Consider the following 20202-nt stretch of genomic DNA (forward strand, 5'->3'; position numbering starts at 1 on the left):
ATGAGTTTAGACTTTTTAGACCCACCCCGCCCCACCCCGCCCCACGTTGCTAAGGGTTATAATTATAAATTTTTTATACCCTAAAACTCTACTATTCATCCTACTATTTAACAAACATATCAATATTAGCTTATTTTATTCTACCTAATGTGGTTCTCTACCTTTATTTTTTTAGGTGTTATCTAAGAGTTATTTTATTTTTATTTTTATTTTTATTTTTTTTGTGATTGTCTTGTTAAACACTTGGATATATTATTCAATTTTTTTCTAAAAATTGATTTGATTTGATGGGATAAATTTAGTTTTAATTTTAAGTATATTTTTATTAATGAAATAGGTTTCATTAAAAAAATTGTACTAGTTGTAGGGAAAATTAACAAAAAATAGAGTTTTAAGAGGTGGGACGGGGTTTCGCAGGGCCCTAAGGGGTGGGGATGGGGTGAGAAAGTTTTCCCCATCATGCAGGGTAGGGCGGAAATAGGGCAAAACAAAACCATGCAGAGTGAGGACGAAGACCCCATCTTTCGGCCCTGCTCCGCCCCATTGCCATCCCTAGTCTGAGATTGGGTGTAAAATACCCAAAAAAGATTTATGCAATAAAAAGAAACTGGTGATCCCACGTAGATTGGTATGGGGCTTTGCAAAAACTTTTTTTTTTTAAATCTTAATATAATACCTAAAATCATTCAAATATTTGAAGACTAACCATATAGATTTAAATATTTTTGTCATTTGTAGATCCTTGGAAATAGAGCTTAAGAACAAAGAAAATACAGAGAACTTTAGAGATAGCTGCTGACGGAGATTGGTGAAGGACATAGATGTGCTTGTGCTGGCTAATACAGTAACAAAAACTGTTTGGAACAATAGGAATGAGTGGCTAACGATGGTGGTGGAAGTGGCAGCAACACCTGTTGGGAAAAAAGAAGAGAAAAGGAAGACGAAGGATTGGTTGGGTCCCAATGAGTCACATGCTAAGTTGGCAAATTCACAAACTTTACCCATCAGATTATAAAAGTCAAAGTATGATACATCATTATTCCATTAGCTACATAAGAATAAAATTGACAGAAGTTAATAAAAGGACTAACATAACTCATTTTTTAAATTTAAGAGACTAATAATGCTTATTTAAAACTTTAGGGGCTAATAATGTAGTTTTGCCAAATTATTAAGAGAAATGTTAGCGTTATAAAAAGTTTTACATTTTTTGCCACAATTAGTCATGTGGTAAGTTGTAAATAGTAGGAAAAAAAAAATAATGGGACAATGGAAGTATACATCTCCAATACTCACAACTCATCATGTGATAAATTGTGATAAAAGTTGGAAACTTTTTGTGACATTATCATTTTTTAATTATTAACTACGTAAGTGATGAGGTCAGAAGAAAAGATCTGGTATGTTGACATGTGAGGTTGGTCTGTTACGCAAGTGATGAGGTGATAATAATAGGGTAAAAAGAGAGTTTCTTGTTAGTGCAATTGAATGTTGATTGTTGACACGTGGAAATGGTATGGTAAAGGATTGTGTCCCAATGTTTTGGGGCACTGGCTGAATGAAGTTGTCCTCACGTAATAGAATAGAATATAATCTTTTTGATAATCAATAGAATAGAATATAATTGGTTGCCCCAATATATATCTTGTGCATAACATGAGTCTTTCGATTGAGTAAAAGTAACGGTAGACCCACAACTTTTATTATAACTTGCTTAGGTGGTAAGTTGTGAATGGTAGAATTGTAGACCCACATGAACCTACCACTTTTATTCAACCATCCTATAACACACACCTAGCATTTAAGAGTGGTCCACTGAGAGAATTTATAACAAGTATGTATGGTAAAGGGTCGTAGGTGACAAATGACAAGTACTTTTTCTTGGACAAAGTTTGTGGACACTAGATGCAACTATTGTGCCACAACTCTGACGTGGTAGGCATGAATGGTGGATTCATGTGAAAACACTAATACTCACAATCGATCACACCAAAGTTGTGGGAAAAATTATGACACAAAAGTTGTAATCATAGAAGAATCGTTGGACAAAATATTCCATTATTTTCTTCATGACAAGGAAAATCTTGAATCGATCATCTATATCTTATAATAGCATTACATATTAGGTTATCAACATGTTATCACTTAATCATATTGTAGGGGCAAGGGCCCAAGATCGTATATTGGGCCTTAGGTTTTATCTAAGGATACAAATGGGTCTGAGGAGAAGCAAATAATCATGAAATATTCCCGAACCAGGGCCCATTAGCATAGAGCAAATGAAGGGTCATCCGAGGAGTACATCCTCCTCAGACTTAATGAATAGGGTTCAAAATATATAATCCAACAACTAAAGTGATCTTCTAGAAAGCTTCAATGACATAGATGTACTTCGCGGACACATGAGAAGGAGGAAAACCTAAAAATATCTAAGAGAAGTCTATCACCATCACATTAAATGCACTGCAGCTACTTTTCTGGTCGCATTTATGTGAAGAAGACCTCTGAACAGTGTTACCTTGGCTACCGCAACTCACAGAGAGTTAGAGAGGGTGTCTGATGGGACAAGTACTCAAGTAGAGTTTTGGATGATCAACAAGTGGAGGGTAAAGAATATTTAAAGGAGGATATATAAGGTGAAGGACTCTTTCATGGAGAGGGGGAGAAAAAACGATAGAAGAATCTGAACCATTCTGATATTTGAGAGTGATCATCATACACAGATTTAACCTCCTAGGATTGAAAGTTTATTGATATTAGCATCCTTGGTTTGTGTTTGACCGCCATACAATTTAATACTAGCCGTTGTCCAACTTGTTAGGACCTAGTTCTTTGACCCATTCTCTACAAATTCATTGTATTGGGTTCCTTGGACCAAGACTCCATACATTTTGGGCTTGGGCCTCAAATTGTGACCCTACACATATAATTATGAAAAATGTAATTCGGCTATAGGTTGGGTAGACCTAGTGTGCTTATATTCTTATTTTTGATAGATAAATTCAAAAGTCATAAACCTAATTAAATGGATTGAACCCATGATCACACTTTCAATTTATTTATGAGGGAAGACATGTCATTTGGTCCAAGGACCACTGGCACTGGCTTGTCATCACTAGGAGATGAACAACATGAACAAAAGCTTGGCTACTACAAGCAATTCTGAAAACTTAGCACATGACATGCCAAAAGAACATGAATTAACATAAAGTACAATTTCAAATAAAATGGAATGGAGTAAAAGAATGCATGTGGCCGGCCTCGACTAGTCTGTTGAGGCAACTCTAAAATTCACGATTAAGGCTTGTTTTTATTATTGTTGTTGTAGCATATAAATGATCAGATAGGTTGTAATGCCAGCATAGCATACCAAATCACTCATTAACTTTCACCAAAGAACAACAAATAATTTCTTAGAGTATTCCTTGGAGGCACAAAGTAATCTCTGCAAGGATATAAGAATTTCCTTCTACTTCTCCTTGGACTTGCTTAGCTCGATTGCTTTAACAAAACAAACACACAATCAGTACCCAACTCCCAAAAACAAAGCAAGAAACAGAAAAAACAAAAGCAAAGAAAGTACCAGAATGAACAAGGCCACGATTATATGAGCCTTGCTAAGAGACCCACATAGAGCCACCACTTTAATTCCTAGTTTTGTGGCTACAACTGCCTCCATAGCTCTATCTCTTTCTCTCTCTCTTAATCCCAGTCTCCATTCTCTGATTCTCTCTTCTATTTCTCCTTGTGTTTGAAGGATGTGTCAGTATTTAGACAAAAATAGTTTTTAACTTTTTGTAGTTATCTATTTAAATCTACTTGTATGGTTTTGACCTTGATGACAAAAAGTATGAGTTTAGTGAAAAACTCACTTATATTAGCCAATGTATACAAAGAGCATTTGCATTAGTGGATGCAAAATTTTTCTATTTTGTTAAAAAAAAAAAAAAAATTCTATTTTACACATCCACATTAGTTTGTTTATTCTACACCCTCTTTTTATTTAAATAATATTTTTCTCATATATTTTTTTATTATTATTTCACACCTACCCATGGCCACCAACTTCAACACATACGCCAACTCCATTTTCTATGAACACATTCCTTCTTTTTTTTTTTTTTTTTCTCATTCTTCTTCTTTCTTTTCCTCCTTCTTCTTCTTTATCATTCTCTCCATTCATCTCTCTCTCTCTCTCTCTCTCTCTCTCTCTCTCTCTTCCCAATTCTCTCAATCAATCTTCCTCAATTTACCACCCCCATCAACCAAACCCAGTGAAAGGCAAAGGCTCAAATCAATAACAAAACAAAACCCACACATTCTATCATCAATTCCAACAAACCGACAAAATTCCCCAAGCTTGAACATCAATTCCAGAAGTCCACCAAGCTTGAAACCAAATAAGAGAAAAAAACATAAATTGTGTGGGTCTTGATTATGGGTTTGTGTAGGTGAAGTATTTGATGTTGAGATTGTGTGGGAATTTTGTGTTTGGAGGGATAGATTTTTGTAGCTGAAGTGTTTGATGATGGGTATGTGTGGAGATTTTGTGTTTAGAAGAGAGCATGTCTAATGAGGTAGATAGAGAAGAGAGTGAAGGGAAAGTGGCGAGAGAGAGGGAGAGATATTAGATATGTGGAGAGGAAATTAAAAAAAAAAAAAAAAATATATATATATATATATATATAATGCAAATGAACAGTAACCGTGTAAATATACACTGTTACTGTAAAAACTTTGGATATTTAGACAACTTTGGCTTGATTGATATAGAAGATTTTTGGGGTAAAATGTGTAAAATTTGATACTATTTGTATTTTGCAAAGTTTTACAAAGGCTATTGTGATTGCTCTAAGATTAGGTAAATTTTGTATATTCTAACTTCAAAAATCATCCACATTATTGAATGCAAATTTATTTTTTAATATTTCTTTACTCATATGCACAATGAGAAAGAAACAATTTAAAAGAGTAAAAAAAAAAAAAATGATAATAAATAATATTTTAATTAAATGATGTATAAAATAGACACAAATTTGTGCATAAACTTATGCGAAACTCTTATATTTTAAGATTTATCTATTTATTTTACAAATCTAAAAGTATATAATTTAATACGTCATTTAAAATTTTAAATGATGTGGGTTTATGTGTATTATGAGATTTAAAAAATTAAATCAACCATAAAATAGATGAAATTGACAACTTTAAAATAAAAACTAGTCCCTAACCCGTGATATTGTGTGGTAAACTAAAATGATTTTATAAAATTTTAAATTGATTAAGAAACTACATTATTGTATGAATTGCTCTTGTACAATTTCAATTTGTGTTACAATTTGATAAAGAAGTCGTTGTTTGAACATGCAATGACTTACGAAAAATATTAAAGAATAATTCATAACTATAAGCCTATAACTACTAAAAAGAATCATCTATCAAAAGATTAAGAGCTTACAAATTATAGAAAATATATATGTGTGACTACACAAAGGAGAAATATAAGAGAAAAATTTGTTACACTCAAAATAATAATTCATGGCTATAGTCATTGAAATTTCCCAGATAGTTTTAGATATTACAAAAATATAACACAAAAAGTCAGGTGTTAAAACTTCCAAATTGCCAAAAAATATTAAGGAATCATAAGATTTACATCCTAAAAATTATCGGAACAAAACTATATATATATATATATATATATGATTATACAATATAGAAATATAAAAGAAAAATCGATTACCTTCAAAAGAATAATATATGGTATGGTATAGTTGTTGAAACCTGCAAAACATGTTCAAATATTGCAAAAACTAACACAAAAATTTAGTTGTAAAAACTTCCAAAATGCCAAAATATACGACTATTCAAAAGAGAAAAATAAGAAGAAGAAAAAAGTACATGAACCCATAAGGTAAGAAGTTTTAAATTTTAATGGGTCTAAACTTTAAACAATGAAAAAAAATCACATGTTAGGTTGTGTTCCTAGCAACCTTGAAAGAAAAAGTAAAGGGGAAAAAAAAACCATGAAATACCATCAAGAAATAAGTTTTAATGGGTTTAAACTATAAGCAATGAACAAAAATAATCATAAACAATCATTGGTGCAGGGTTTGGTTATCAAGATTAGATGGTTGTAAAACAAAACCTTTCAACATTGATTTAGGGTTATGCAGAAGGCAACATAAATGACAGAAAATTGTTTTTACGTTGTTTGCCATGCCAACCCTCTAAATATATTAATTCCAAAAAATATTAAATAAAATAATTCATAGAATTATATGAGATAATTAAGAAGAACATCAAGCCCTTGCTTGGATGTTATTTGTGGACGACTGTCCATCATTGCAATTCATAGACTTTGTTGTTAATTCATAGACTTTGTGTATTTGTTGTTCTCATTGAAGAATTAACTTGCTTCCGACTATGGCTTCAATTTCATATGTGTGTTTTCTTTGTGAAAATTTGAGTGAGTATGAAGAGTTTCGACCTTGGCAAGGGTTTATATTTGTTGAAATTTTTTTTATAGAATTTTAGTTGAAGTAGAGTTATCAAGCTTCTGAAACAAATATCTAATAAAGTTTTACTTAAACTAAACTATTGTAACACTTGATAAGATAATTATACGTTGAAGAAAAATAATAAATATATAAGATATAAAACTAAAAATGAAAAGAATCTAAAAAAAAAAAATAGTAGTGACGTGGAAAATTGTCGAAACTCCAGAGGCTTCAGTTATATATATATATATATATATATATATGTCTAGAAAAATGCTGAGATTGAAATAGGAACCCCAAGATTAGTAATTAACTACAAACCCTTGAATAAGGTTTTGGAGTGGATTAGGTATCCTATTCCCAATAAGAATGACCTGGTCCATAGGCTAAGTGAAGTTGTGGTGATCTCCAAGTTTGACATGAAATCTAGGTTCTAGCAAATCTAGATTAGTCAGAATGATAGGTACAAAACTACTTTTACCACTCCTTTTGGACATTATGAGTGGAATGTTATGCCATTTGGTCTTAAGAATGCCCTGAGTGAGTTTCAAAACATCATGGATGATATTTTTAATTCCTTCAGTCATTTCACCATTGTTTATATTGATGATGTTCTTGTTTACTCTAGCTTTATTGATGAACACTGGAAACATTTGTATTCGTTTCTGGATACTATTAAAAGAAATGGTCTTGTTGTCTCTGCTAAGAAAATCAAATTGTTTCAAACCAAAGTTCGTTTCCTTAGCTATGACATCTCTGAAGGACAGATTCGTCCTATAGATAGAGCCATCCAATTTGCTGATAAGTTTCCTGATGTTATCATTGATAAAACATAGGACCAAAGATTTCTTGGGTCATTAAACTATGTTGCGGATTTCTACAAGGATATGAGGAAACAATGTAAACCCTTGTTTGACCGGTTAAAAAGTAATCCCCCTCCTTGGTTTGATGTTCATACTTCTCTTGTTAAACAAATCAAATCTCATGTTAAGACATTGCCTTGTCTTGGTATTCCCACTGTTGGTGCTTTCAAAATTGTTGAAACCGATGCCTCCGACATTGGTTATGGTGGCATTCTGAAACAACGAATTTCTCTTGGGTCACCAGAACAAATTGATCGTTTCTATTCTGGTATTTGGAACAATGCACAGTTAAATTATAGTACTATTAAAAAAGAGATTTTATCCATAGTATTATGTATTTCAAAATTTCAAAGTGATTTATTAAACCAAAAGTTTTTGTAACGTATAGATTGCAAAAGTGCTAAATATGTTATTGAAAAAGATGTTGAAAATATTGCTTCAAAACATATTTTTGCTAGATGGCAAGCTATTTTGAGTGTTTTTAATTCTGATATTGAATATATTAAAGGATCTCAAAATGCTATCCTTGATTTCCTTACCCGTGAATTTCTTGAAAAGCGATCATCGGTCACTATTTTGACAATAACTTTTAAACGGTAAGGAATTTTTAGACGCAGCCTAAACATTTTAGAAAGTAAACATTCCAAGCTTGAATTTGAACCCAGAGTTATTGTCGTTTGAATATGTCCCTCCGAATTTCCGAAAAAACGTATTCCAATTATGTGCCGATGGAGGGGCGTAAAAATGGAAGTCTAATGGTTCACTCACGAATTTGGCTTGGAAATATTTTTCCTATATTATGAGATCAATATTCTTGAAATTAAATTTTGGGTAAAAAATACGTTAGTGGCTAGTTATTCACAAGCTGTAATCGCTTAGAAAATGTGTTGAAATGTGACCTTCAGTCACCGTTTCGACAATAACTTTTGAACAATAAGAAATTTTTGACGCGGCCTAAATTTTTTTGAAAATACACATTTAGAGCTTGAATTTGAACACAAATTTTGCATTTTTTTTTTTAATGGAAATCAAGAGAATAATTGCCATTTGAACCAGTCCCACCGAGTTACCAGAAATACAGATTCCAATTTTGTGCCGATGGAAGGGCATAAAAATGGAAGTCTTATGATTCGCTCAAGAATTTCGCTGTAAATATTTTTCCTATATCACGAGATCAATCATCTCAATATCAAATTTTGGGGAAAAAAATGTTAGTGGCTAATTATTCACGAGCCGTAATCGCTTAGAAAATGTGTTGAAAAGTGACCTTCGGTCACCGTTTCGACAATAACTTTTGAACGGTATGGAATTTTTAGACGCGGCCTAAACATTTTAGAAAGAACACATTCGATGCTTGAATTTGAAATTTTGTATTTTTTCGATGGAAATCAAGAGAGTTATTCTCATTTGAATATGTCTCAACAAGTTACCCGAAATACGGATTCCAATTATATGCTGATGGAGGGGCGTAAAAATGGAAGACTAAAGATACGCTCACAAATTTGGCTTGGAAATATTTTTCCTATATCTTGAGATCAATCATCTTGAAATCAAATTTTGGGTAAAAAATACGTTAGTGGCTAGTTATTCACGAGCCTTAATAGCTATGAAACTGTGTTGAAAAGTGACCTACGGTCACCGTTTCAACAATAACTTTTGAACGGTAAGGAATTTGTAGACACGGCCCTAATGTTTTAGGAAGTCAACATTTGGAGCTTGAATTTGAACACAAATTTTGTATTTTTTTTTATGTAAATCAAGAGAGTTATTGTCGTTTGAATATGTCCCAACGAGTTACCCGAAATATGGATTCCAATTATATGCCGATGGAGGGGCGTAAAAATGGAGTACTAATGATTCACTCACGAATTTGGCTTGGAAATATTTTTCCTATATCACGAGATCAATCATCTTGAAAGAAAATTTTGGGGAAGAAAAATGTTAGTGGCTAGTTATTCACGAGTTGTAATAGCTTAGAAAATGTGTTGAAATGTGACCTTCGGTCACCATTTCGACAATAACTTTTGATCGATAAGGAATTTTCAGATGCGGCCTGAATTTTTTCAAAAATACACATTCGGAGCTTGAATTTGAACACAAATTTTGAATTTTTTCGATGGAAATCAAGAGAGTAATTGTCATTTGAATCAGTCCACCGAGTTACCCAAAATACAGCTTCCAATTATGTGCCGATGGAGGGGCATAAAAATGGAAGTCTAACGATTCGCACATGAATTTGGCATGGAAATATTTTTCATATATCACAAGATCAATAATCTTGAAATCAAATTTTGGGTTAAAAAAAAGTTAGTGGCTAGTTATTCACGAGCCATAATCGCTTAGAAAATGTGTTGAAAAGTGACCTTCGGTCACTATTTCGACAATAACTTTTACACGGTAAGGAATTTTTAGACGCAGCTCAAATGTTTTAGAAAGTACACATTTGTAGCTTGAATTTGAAGGCAAATTTTTTATTTTTTTTTTACGGAAAGCAAGAGAGTAACTGTCATTTGAATCAGTCCCACCGAGTTACCCAAAATATTGATTCCAATTATGTGCCGATGGAGGGGCGTAAAAAAGGAAGTCTAATGATTCGCTCATGAATTTGGCTAAGAAATATTTTTACTATATCGTGTAATCAATAATCTTGATATCAAATTTTGGGTAAAAAATACATTAGTGGCTAGTTATTCATGAGCCGTAATCGCATAGAAAATGTGTTGAAAAGTGACCTTCAATCACCGTTTTGACAATAACTTTTGAACGGTAGGGAATTTTTAGAGGTAGCCAGTATATTTTAGAAATTAAACATTCTGAGCATGAATTTGAACACAAATTTTGGGTTTTTTTGATGGAAATCGAGAGAGTAATTGTCGTTTGAATATGCCCCACCGAGTAAACCGAAATACAGATTCCAATTATATGCCAATTAAGGGGCGTAAAAATGGAAGAAAAATTATTCGCTCATGAATTTGGCTTTGAAATATTTTTCCTATAGCACAAGATCAATCATCTCGAAATCAAATTTTTGGGAAAAAAAACGTTAGTGGCTAGTTCTTGACGAGCATTTATCGCTTTAAGAATGTGTTGAAAAGTAACCTTCGGTCATCGATTCGACAATAACTTTTGAACGGTAAGGAATATTTGGACGCGGCCTTAACATTTTAGAAAGTACACATCCGGAGCAAGAATTTGAAACACAAATTTTGAATCAGTCCCACTGAGTTACCCGAAATAGGGATTCCAATTATGTGTCGATGGAGGGGCCTAAAAATGGAAGTCTAACGATTGGCACTCGAATTTGGCTTGGAAATATTTTTCCTATATCGCGAGATCAATAATCTTGAAATCAAATATTGGGTAAAAAATACGATAGTGGCTAGTTCTTCACGAGCCATTATCGTGTAGAAAATGTGTCGAAATGTAACCTTCTTTCACCATTTCAACAATAACTTTTGAACAGTAAAGAATTTTTAGACCCTGCCTGAATGTTTTCAAAAGTACACATTCGAAGATTGAATTTGAACACAACTTTTGTATTTTTTCGACGGAAATCAAGAAAGTTATTGTCATTTGAATCAGTCCCACCAAGTTACCCGAAATACGGATTCCAATTATGTGCCGATGGCGGGGCGTAAAAATGGAAGTTTAACGATTCGCACACGAATTTGTCTTCGAAATATTTTTCCTATATCGCGAGATCAGTAATCTTGAAATCAAATTTTGGGTAAAAAAAACGTTAGTGGCTACTTATTCACGAGCCATAATTGCTAAGAAAATATGTTGAAATGTGACCTTCTTTCGACGTTTCATCTATAACTTTTGAACGGTATGGAATTTTTAGACATGGCCTGTATGTTTTCGAAAGTACACATTCGGAGCTTGAATTTGAACAAAAATTTTATATTTTTTCGATGGAAATCAAGAGTGTTATTGTCATTTGAATCAGTCCAATCAAGTTACCCGAAATACGGATTCCAATTATGTGCTGATAGACGGGCGTAAAAATGGAAGTTTAATGATTCGCACATGAATTTGGCATTGAAATATTTTTCCTATATCGCGAGATCAATATTCTTGACATCAAATTTTGGGTAAAAAAAACGTTAGTGGCTAGTTATTAACAAGACGTAATCACTTAGAAAATGTCTTGAAAAGTGACCTTCGGTCACCGTTTCGAAAATAAATTTTGAACGGTAAGGAATTTTTAGACGCGGCTTGAATGTTTACAAAAAACACATTTAGATCTTTAATTTGAACACAAATTTTGTATTTTTTTTTTTTATGGAAATCAAGAGAGTTATTGTCATTTGAATCAGTCCAACCGAGTTACCTGTAATATGGATTCCAATTATCTGCCGATGGAGGAGCGTAAAAATGGAAGTTTAACGATTCGCACACGAATTTGGCTTGAAAATATTTTTCCTATATCATGAAATCAAATTTTGGGTAAAAAAAATGTTATTGGCTAGTTATTCACGAGCCATAATTGCTTAGAAAATGTGGTGAAAAGTGACCTTCGGTCATCGTTTCGACAATAACTTTTGAACGGTAAGGAATTTTTAGACACAGTCGGAATGTTTTAGAAAGTACTCATTCAAAGATTCAATTTGAACACAAATTTTTTCTTTTTTCGATGGAAATTGAGGGAGTTATTGTCGTGTGAATATGACCAATCGGGTTACCTGAAATACGGATTCCAATTATTTGCCGATGGAGGAGCGTAAAAATGGAAGTTTAATGATTCGCACACGAATTTGGCTTGGAAATATTATTACTATATCGCTAAATCAATAATCTTGAAATCAAATTTTGGGTAAAAAAAACATTAGTGGCTAGTTATTCACGAGATGTAATCGCTTAGAAAATGTGTTGAAAAGTGACTTTCGGTCCCCGTTTCGACTATAACTTTTGAACGGTAAAGAATTTTTAGACGCCGCCTGAATGTTTACGAAAGACCACATTCAGAGCTGGAATTTGAACACAAATTTTGTTTTTATTTTTTTTATTTTATGGAAATCAAGAAAGTTATTGTCATTTGAATCAGTCCAACCAAGTTACCCATAATACAAATTCCAATTATGTTCCAATGGAGGGGCGTAAAAATGGAAGTTTAACGATTCGCACACAAATTTGGCTTGGAAATATTTTTCCTATATCGTGAGATCAATAATCCTAAAATCAAATTTTGGGTAAAAAAAACGTTAGTGGCTAGTTATTCATGAGCCGTAATCGCTTAGAAAATGTGTTGAAATGTGACCTTTCATTGTTTCGAAAATAACTTTTGAACGGTAAGGAATTTTTAGACGCGCCTTGAATGTTTTCGAAAGTGAAAATTCGGAGCTTGAATTTGAACACAAATCTTGTATTTTTTTCGAAGGAAATAAAGAGAGTAATTGTCTTTTGAATCAGTCCCACCAAGTTAACCGAAATACGAATTCCAATTATTTGCCGAGGGAGGGGAGTAAGACTAGAAGTCAAACGATTGGCACACGAATTTAGCTTGGAAATATTTTTCCTATATCACGAGACCAATAATCTTGAAATCAAATTTTGGGTAAAAAATAAGATAATGGCAAGTTATTCACGAGCCGTAATCGCGTAGAAAATATGTTTAAATGTGACCTTTCACCGTTTCGACAATAACTTTTGAACAGTAAGGAATTTTTTCACGCGGCCTGAATGTTATCTAAAGTAAACATTCGGTGCTTCAATTTGAACACCAATTTCGTATTTTTCTGTTGGAATCAAAAGAGTTATTGTCATTTGACTCAGTCCCACCAAGTTACCCGAAATACGGATTCCAACTATGTGCTGATGGAGGGGCGTAAAAATGGTAGTCTAAAAATTTGCACACGAATTTGGCTTGGAAATATTTTTCCTATATCGCTAGATCAATAATCATGAAATCAAATTTTGGGTAACAAAACGTTACTGGCTAGTTATTCACGAGCCGTAATCGTTTAGAAATTGTATTGAAAAGTGACCTTCAATCACCGTTTCGACAATAACTTTTGAACGGTAAGGAATTTTTAGATTTGGCCAGAATGTTTTGGAAAGTACACATTTGAAGCTTCAATTTGATCAAAAATTTTGTATTTTTTTGATGGAGATCGAGAGATTTATTGTCGTTTGAATATGTCACAATGAGTTACCAGAAATACGGATTCCAATTATGTGCCGATGGAGGGGCGTAAAAATGGATGTCTAACGATTCGCACACGAATTTAGCTTTCAAACATTTTTCCTGTATCGCGAGATCAATAATTTGAAATCAAATTTTGGGTAAATAAAACGTTAGTGGCTAGTTATTTACGAGACGTAACCACATAGAAAATGTGTTGAAAAGTGACCTTTGGTCACCGTTTAGACAATAACTTTTGAACGGTAAGGAATTTTTAGATGCGGCCTGAATGTTTTCGAAACTACACATTCGGAGCCTAAATTCAAATGCAAATTTTTTTTTTTTAAATGGAAATCAATATAGTTATTGTCATTTGAATTAGTCCCAGCGAGTTACCGGAAATACGGATTCCAATTATGTGCCGATGGAAGGGCGTAAAAATGGAAGTCTAACGATTCGCACGCAAATTTGGCTTGGATATGTTTTTCCTATATTACGAGATCAATAATCTTGAAATCAAATTTTGGGTAAAAAAAACGTTGACATAGACGCTTAGAAAATGTGTTGAAAAGTGTCTTTTGGTCACCATTTCGAAAATAACTTTTGGACAGTAAGGAATTTTTAGACGCAGCCTGAATGTTTTCGAAAGAACACATTTGGAGCTTGAATTTAACTTAAATTTTGGATTTTTTTAGCTAGAAATCTAGAGATTTATTATCATTTCAATCAGTTCTACCGAATTACCCGAAATACGGATTCCAATTATGTGCCAATGGAGGGGCGTAAAAATGGAAGTCTAATGATTCACACACAAATTTGGCTTGGAAATATTTTTCCTATATCGCGAGATCAATAATCTTGAAATCAAATTTTGGGTAAAAAAAAACGTTAGTGGCTAGTACCTCTCGAGTCGTAATCGCTTAGAAAATGTGTTCAAAAGTGATCTTCGGTCACCGTTTCGACAATAACTTTTGAACGGGAAGGAATTTTTAGACGCGGCCTGAATTTTTAAGAAAGAAGACATTCAGAGCTTGAATTTGAACAAAAATTTAGTGTTTTTCTGACGAAAATCAAGAGAGTTACTGTCATTTGAATTAGTCCCACCGAGTTACCCTAAATTCGGATTCCAATTATGTGCCGATGGAGAGGTGTCAAAACGGAAGTTTAACGATTCGCTCAAGAATTTGACTTGGAAATATTTGTCCTATATCGTGAGATCAATAATCTTGAAATCAAATTTTGGGTAAGAAATAATTTTGTGGCAAGTTATTCACAAGCCGTAATCACTTAGAAAATGTGTTGAAATGTGACCTTTCAACATTTCAACAATAACTTTTGAACGGTAAGGAATTTTTGGACGTGGCCTGAATGTTTTTGGAAGTACACATTTGGAGCATGAATTTGAACAAAAATTTTGTATTTTTTCAGTCGAAATCAAGAGAGTTATTGTCATTTGAATCAGTCCCACCAAGTTTCCCGAAATACGAATTCCAATTATGTGCTGATGGAGGGGCGTAAAAATGGAAGTTTAACGATTCGTACATGAATTTGGCTTAGAAATATTTTTCCTATATCGTGAGGTCAATAATCTTGAAATCAAATTTTGGGTAAAAATAACGTTAGTGGCTAGTTATTCACGAGCCTTAATCGCTTAGATAATGTGTTGAAAAGTGACCTTTGATCACCATTTCGACAATAACTTTTGAATGGTAAGGAATTTCTTGACGCGGCCTGAATGTTTTAAAAGTACTCATTCGGAGCTTCAATTTGAAACCACATATTGTATTTTTTTAAAGGAAATCGAGAGAGTTATTGTCGTGTGAATATGTCCAACCAAGTTACCCGAAATACAGATTCCAATTATCTGCCGATGGAGGGGCATAAAAATGGAAGTTTAACAATTCACACACGAATTTGGCTTCGAAATATTTTTACAATATCGCGAGATCAATAATCTTGAACTCAAATTTTTGGTATAAAAAACGTTAGTGGCTAGTTATTCACGAGACTTAATCGCTTAGAAAATGTGTTGAGAAGTGACCTTCGGTCCTCTTTTCAACAAAAACTTCTGAACGGTAAGGAAGTTCTAGATGCCACCTAAATGTTTACGAAATACCACATTTAGAGCTTGAATTTGAACAAAAATTTTGTATTTTTTTATGGAAATCAAGAGAGTTATTGTCATTTGAATCAGTCCAACCGAGTTACCCGAAATACGAATTCCAATTATGTGCCGATGGAGGGGCGTAAAAATGGAAGTTTAATGATTCGCACACAAATTTGGCTTTGAAATATTTTTCCTTTATCGTGAGATCAGTAATCTTGAAATCAAATTTTGGGTAAAAAATGGGTTAGTGGCTAGTTATTCATGACCTGTAATCGCTTAGAGAATGTGTTGAAAAGTGACATTTGGTCACCGTTTCGACAATATCTTTTGAACGGTAAGGAATTTTATACCCGGCCTGAATGTTTTAGAAAGTACTCATTCGGAGCTTCAATTTTAACACAAATTTCTTATTTTTTCGATGGAAATTCATTGAGTTATTGTCGGGTGAATATGTCCAACCGAGTTACCAGAAATACGGATTCCAATTATCTGCTGATGGAAGGGCGCAAAAATGGAAATTTAACGATTCGCACATGAATTTGGCTTGGAAATATTTTTCTTATGTCACAAGATCAATAATCTTGAAATCAATTTTGGGGTTAAAAAAATGTTAGTGGCTAGTCATTCACGAGACTTAATCACTTAGAAAATATGTTGAAAAGTGACCATCTATCCCCGTTTCGACAATAACTTTTGAACGGTAAGGAATTTTTAGACACCACCTGAATGTTTACGAACGAACACATTTAGAGCTCGAATTTGAATTCAAATTTTGTATTTTTTTTTTATGGAAATCAAGAGAGTTATTGTCATTTTAATTTGTCCCACTGAGTTTCCTGAATTTGAATTCCAATTATGTGCCGATGGAGGGGCGTAAAAATGGAAGTTTAACGATTCGCTCACGAATTTGGCTTAGAAATATTTTCCCCATATCGTGAGATCAATAATCTTGAATTCAAGTTTTGGGTAAAAAATACGTTAGTGGCAAGTAATTCACAGGCTGTAATCACTTAGAAAATGTGTTGAAATGTGACCTTTCACTATTTTGACAATAACTTTTGAACGGTAAGGAATTTTTAGACGTGGCTTGAATTTTTTCGAAATTTCAAATTTAGAGCTTGAATTTTTAAAATATCTAGTGTCTTTTCGTTCGAAATCAAGAGAGTAATTGTCTATTGAATCAGCCCCATCGAGTTACCCGAAATACGAATTCCAATTATTTGCTGATGGAGGGGAGTAAAACTGGAAGTCTAACGATTGGCACACGAATTTGGTATGGAAATATTTTTCCTATATCGTGAGATCAATAATCTTGAAATCAAATTTTGGGTAAAAAATACGATAGTGGCAAGCTATTCACGAGCCGTAATCGCGTAGAAAATGTGCTGAAATGTGACCTTCTTTCACCATTTCGACAATAACTTTTGAACAGTAAGGAATTTTTAGATGCGGCCTGAATGTTTTTGAACGTACACATTTGAAGCTTGAATTTGAACACAAATTTTGTATTTTTTCGTTGGAAATCAACGGAGGTATTGTCATTTGAATCTGTCCCGCCAAGTTACCCGAAATACATATACCAATTATGTGCTGATGAAAGGCCATAAAAATGGAAGTTTAACGATTCGCACACGAATTTGGGTTGGATATATTTTTCCTATATCGCGAGATCAATAATCTTGTAATCAAATTTTGGGTAAAAAAAACGTTACTGGCTAGTTATTCACGAGCCATAATTGCTTAGAAAATGCGTTGAAATGTGACCTTCTTTTACCGTTTCGACAATAACTTTTGAACAATAAGGAATTTTTAGACGCGGCTTGTATGTTTTCAAAAGTACACATTCAGAGCTTCAATTTGAACAAAAATTTTGTATTTTTTAGATGGAAATCAAGAGAGTTATTGTCATTTGAATCAGTCCAACCGAGTTACCCAAAATACGGATTCGAAATATGTGCCGATGGAGGGGCGTAAAAATGGAAGGTTAAAGATTCGCACACGAATTTGGCTTCAAAATATTTTTCCTATATCGTGAGATCAATAATCTTGAAATTAAATTTTGGGTTAAAAAAAACGTTAGGGGCAAGTTATTCACGAGCCGTAATCGCTTAGAAAATGTGTTGAAAACTGACCTTTGGTCACTGTTTCGACAATAACTTTAGAGTGGTTAAGAAATTTTAGACGCAGCCTATATTTTTTCGAAAGTACTCATTCAGAGCTGCAATTTGAACACTAATTTTGTATTTTTTTGATGGAAATTGAGAGAGTTATTGTCTTGTGAATATGTCCAACCGAGTTACCCGAAATACGGATTCCAATTATCTGCCAATGGAGGGGCGCAAAAATGAAAGTTTAACGATTCGCACACGAATTTGGCTTGGAAATATTTTTCCTACATCGCGAGAACAATAATCTTGAAATCAAATTTTGGGTAAAAAAAACGTTAGTGGCTAGTTATTCACAAGCCTTAATCGCTTAGAAAATGTGTTGAAATGTGACTTTCGATCACCGTTTCGACAATAACTTTTGAACGTTAAGGAATTTCTAGACGCGGCCTAAATGTTTTAAAACATACTCATTTGGAGCTTCATTTGAACACACATATTGTACTTTTTCAAAGGAAATTGAGAGAGTTAATGTCGTTTGAGTATGTCCCACCGAGTTACCTGAAATACGGATTCCAATTATCTGCCATTCGAGGGGTGTAAATATGGAAGTTTAACAATTCGCACACGAGTTTGGCTTGGAAATATTTTTCCCATATCGTGAGATCAATAATCTTGAAATCAAATTTTGGGTAAAAGAAAACATTATTGCCTAGTTATTCACAAGCCGTAATCGATTAGAAAATGTGATGGAAAGTGACCTTCAGTCACCGTTTCGACAATAACTTTTGGACAGTAAGGAATTTTTATATGCAGCCTGAATGTTTTAGAAATCACTCATTCGGAGCATCAATTTGAACACAAATTTTTTATTTTTTCGATGGAAATTGACAGAGTTATTGTCGTGTGAATATGTCCAACCAAGTTACCCGAAATACAAATTCCAATTATCTGCCGATAGAGGGGCGTAAAAATGGAAGTTTAACAATTCACACACGAATTTGGCTTGGAAATACTTTTACTATATCGCGAGATCAATAATCTTGAACTCAAATTTTTGGTATAAAAAACGTTAGTGGCTAGTTATTCACAAGACGTAATCACTTAGAAAATGTGTTGAGAAGTGACCTTCGGTCCCCGTTTCGACAATAACTTCTGAACGGTAAGGAATTTTTAGATGCCACCAGAATGTTTACGAAATACCACATTTAGAGCTTGAATTTGAACAAAAATTTTGTATTTTTTTTATGGAAATCAAGAGAGTTATTGTCATTTGAATCAGTCCAACCGAGGTACCTGAAATACGAATTCCAATTATGTGTCGATGGAGGGGTGTAAAAATGGAAGCTTAATGATTCGCACTCAAATTTGGCTTGGAAATATTTTTCCTTTATCGTGAGATCAGTAATCTTGAAATCAAATTTTGGGTAAAAAATGGGTTAGTGGCTAGTTAATCACAACCCGTAATCGCTTAGAGAATGTGTTGTTTCGACAATATCTTTTGAACGGTAAGGAATTTTATACGCGGCCTGAATGTTTTAGAAAGTACTCATTCAGAGCTTCAATTTGAACACAAATTTCATATTTTTACGATGAAAATTCATTGAGTTATTATCGTGTGAAAATGTCCAACCGAGTTACCCGAAATACAGATTCCAATTATCTGCCGATGGAGGGGCACAAAAATGGAAGTTTAATGATTAGCACATGAATTTGTCTTGGAAATATTTTTCCTATGTCAAAAGATCAATAATCTTGAAATCAATTTTGGGGTAAAAAAAACGTTAGCGGCTAGTCATTCACGAGACTTAATCACTTAGAAAATTTGTTGAAAAGTGACCATCTATCCCCGTTTCGACAATAACTTTTGAACGGTAAGGAATTTTTAGACACCGCCTGAATGTTTATGAAAGAACACATTTAGAGCTCGAATTTGTAGTCAAATTTTGTATTTTTTTTTTTTAAGGAAATCAAGCGAGTTATTGTCATTTGAATTTGTCCCACTGAGTTTCCTAAATTCGGATTCCAATTATGTGCCGATGGAGGGGCGTAAAACTGGAAGTTTAACGATTCGCTCACGAATTTGGCTTGGAAATATTTTCCCTATATCGTGAGATCAATAATCTTGAATTCAAATTTTGGGTAAAAAATACGTTAGTGGCAAGTAATTCATAAGCTCTAATCGCTTAGAAAATGTGTTGAAATGTGACCTTCTTTCACTATTTTGACAATAACTTTTGAACGGTAAGGAATTTTTAGACGTGGCTTGAATTTTTTCAAAAGTTCAAATTCAGAGCTTGAATTTGTAAAATATCTAGTATCTTTTCGTTGGAAATCAAGAGAGTAATTGTCTTTTGAATCAGCCCCACCGAGTTACCCGAAATACGAATTCCAAATATTTGCTGATGGGGGGGAGTAAAACTGGAAGTCTAACGATTGGCACACGAATTTGGCATGGAAATATTTTTCCTATATCATGAGATCAATAATCTTGAAATCAAAT

This window comes from Quercus lobata, chromosome 4 (assembly GCF_001633185.2).
Source record: "Quercus lobata isolate SW786 chromosome 4, ValleyOak3.0 Primary Assembly, whole genome shotgun sequence".
Classification (NCBI taxonomy): domain Eukaryota; kingdom Viridiplantae; phylum Streptophyta; class Magnoliopsida; order Fagales; family Fagaceae; genus Quercus; species Quercus lobata.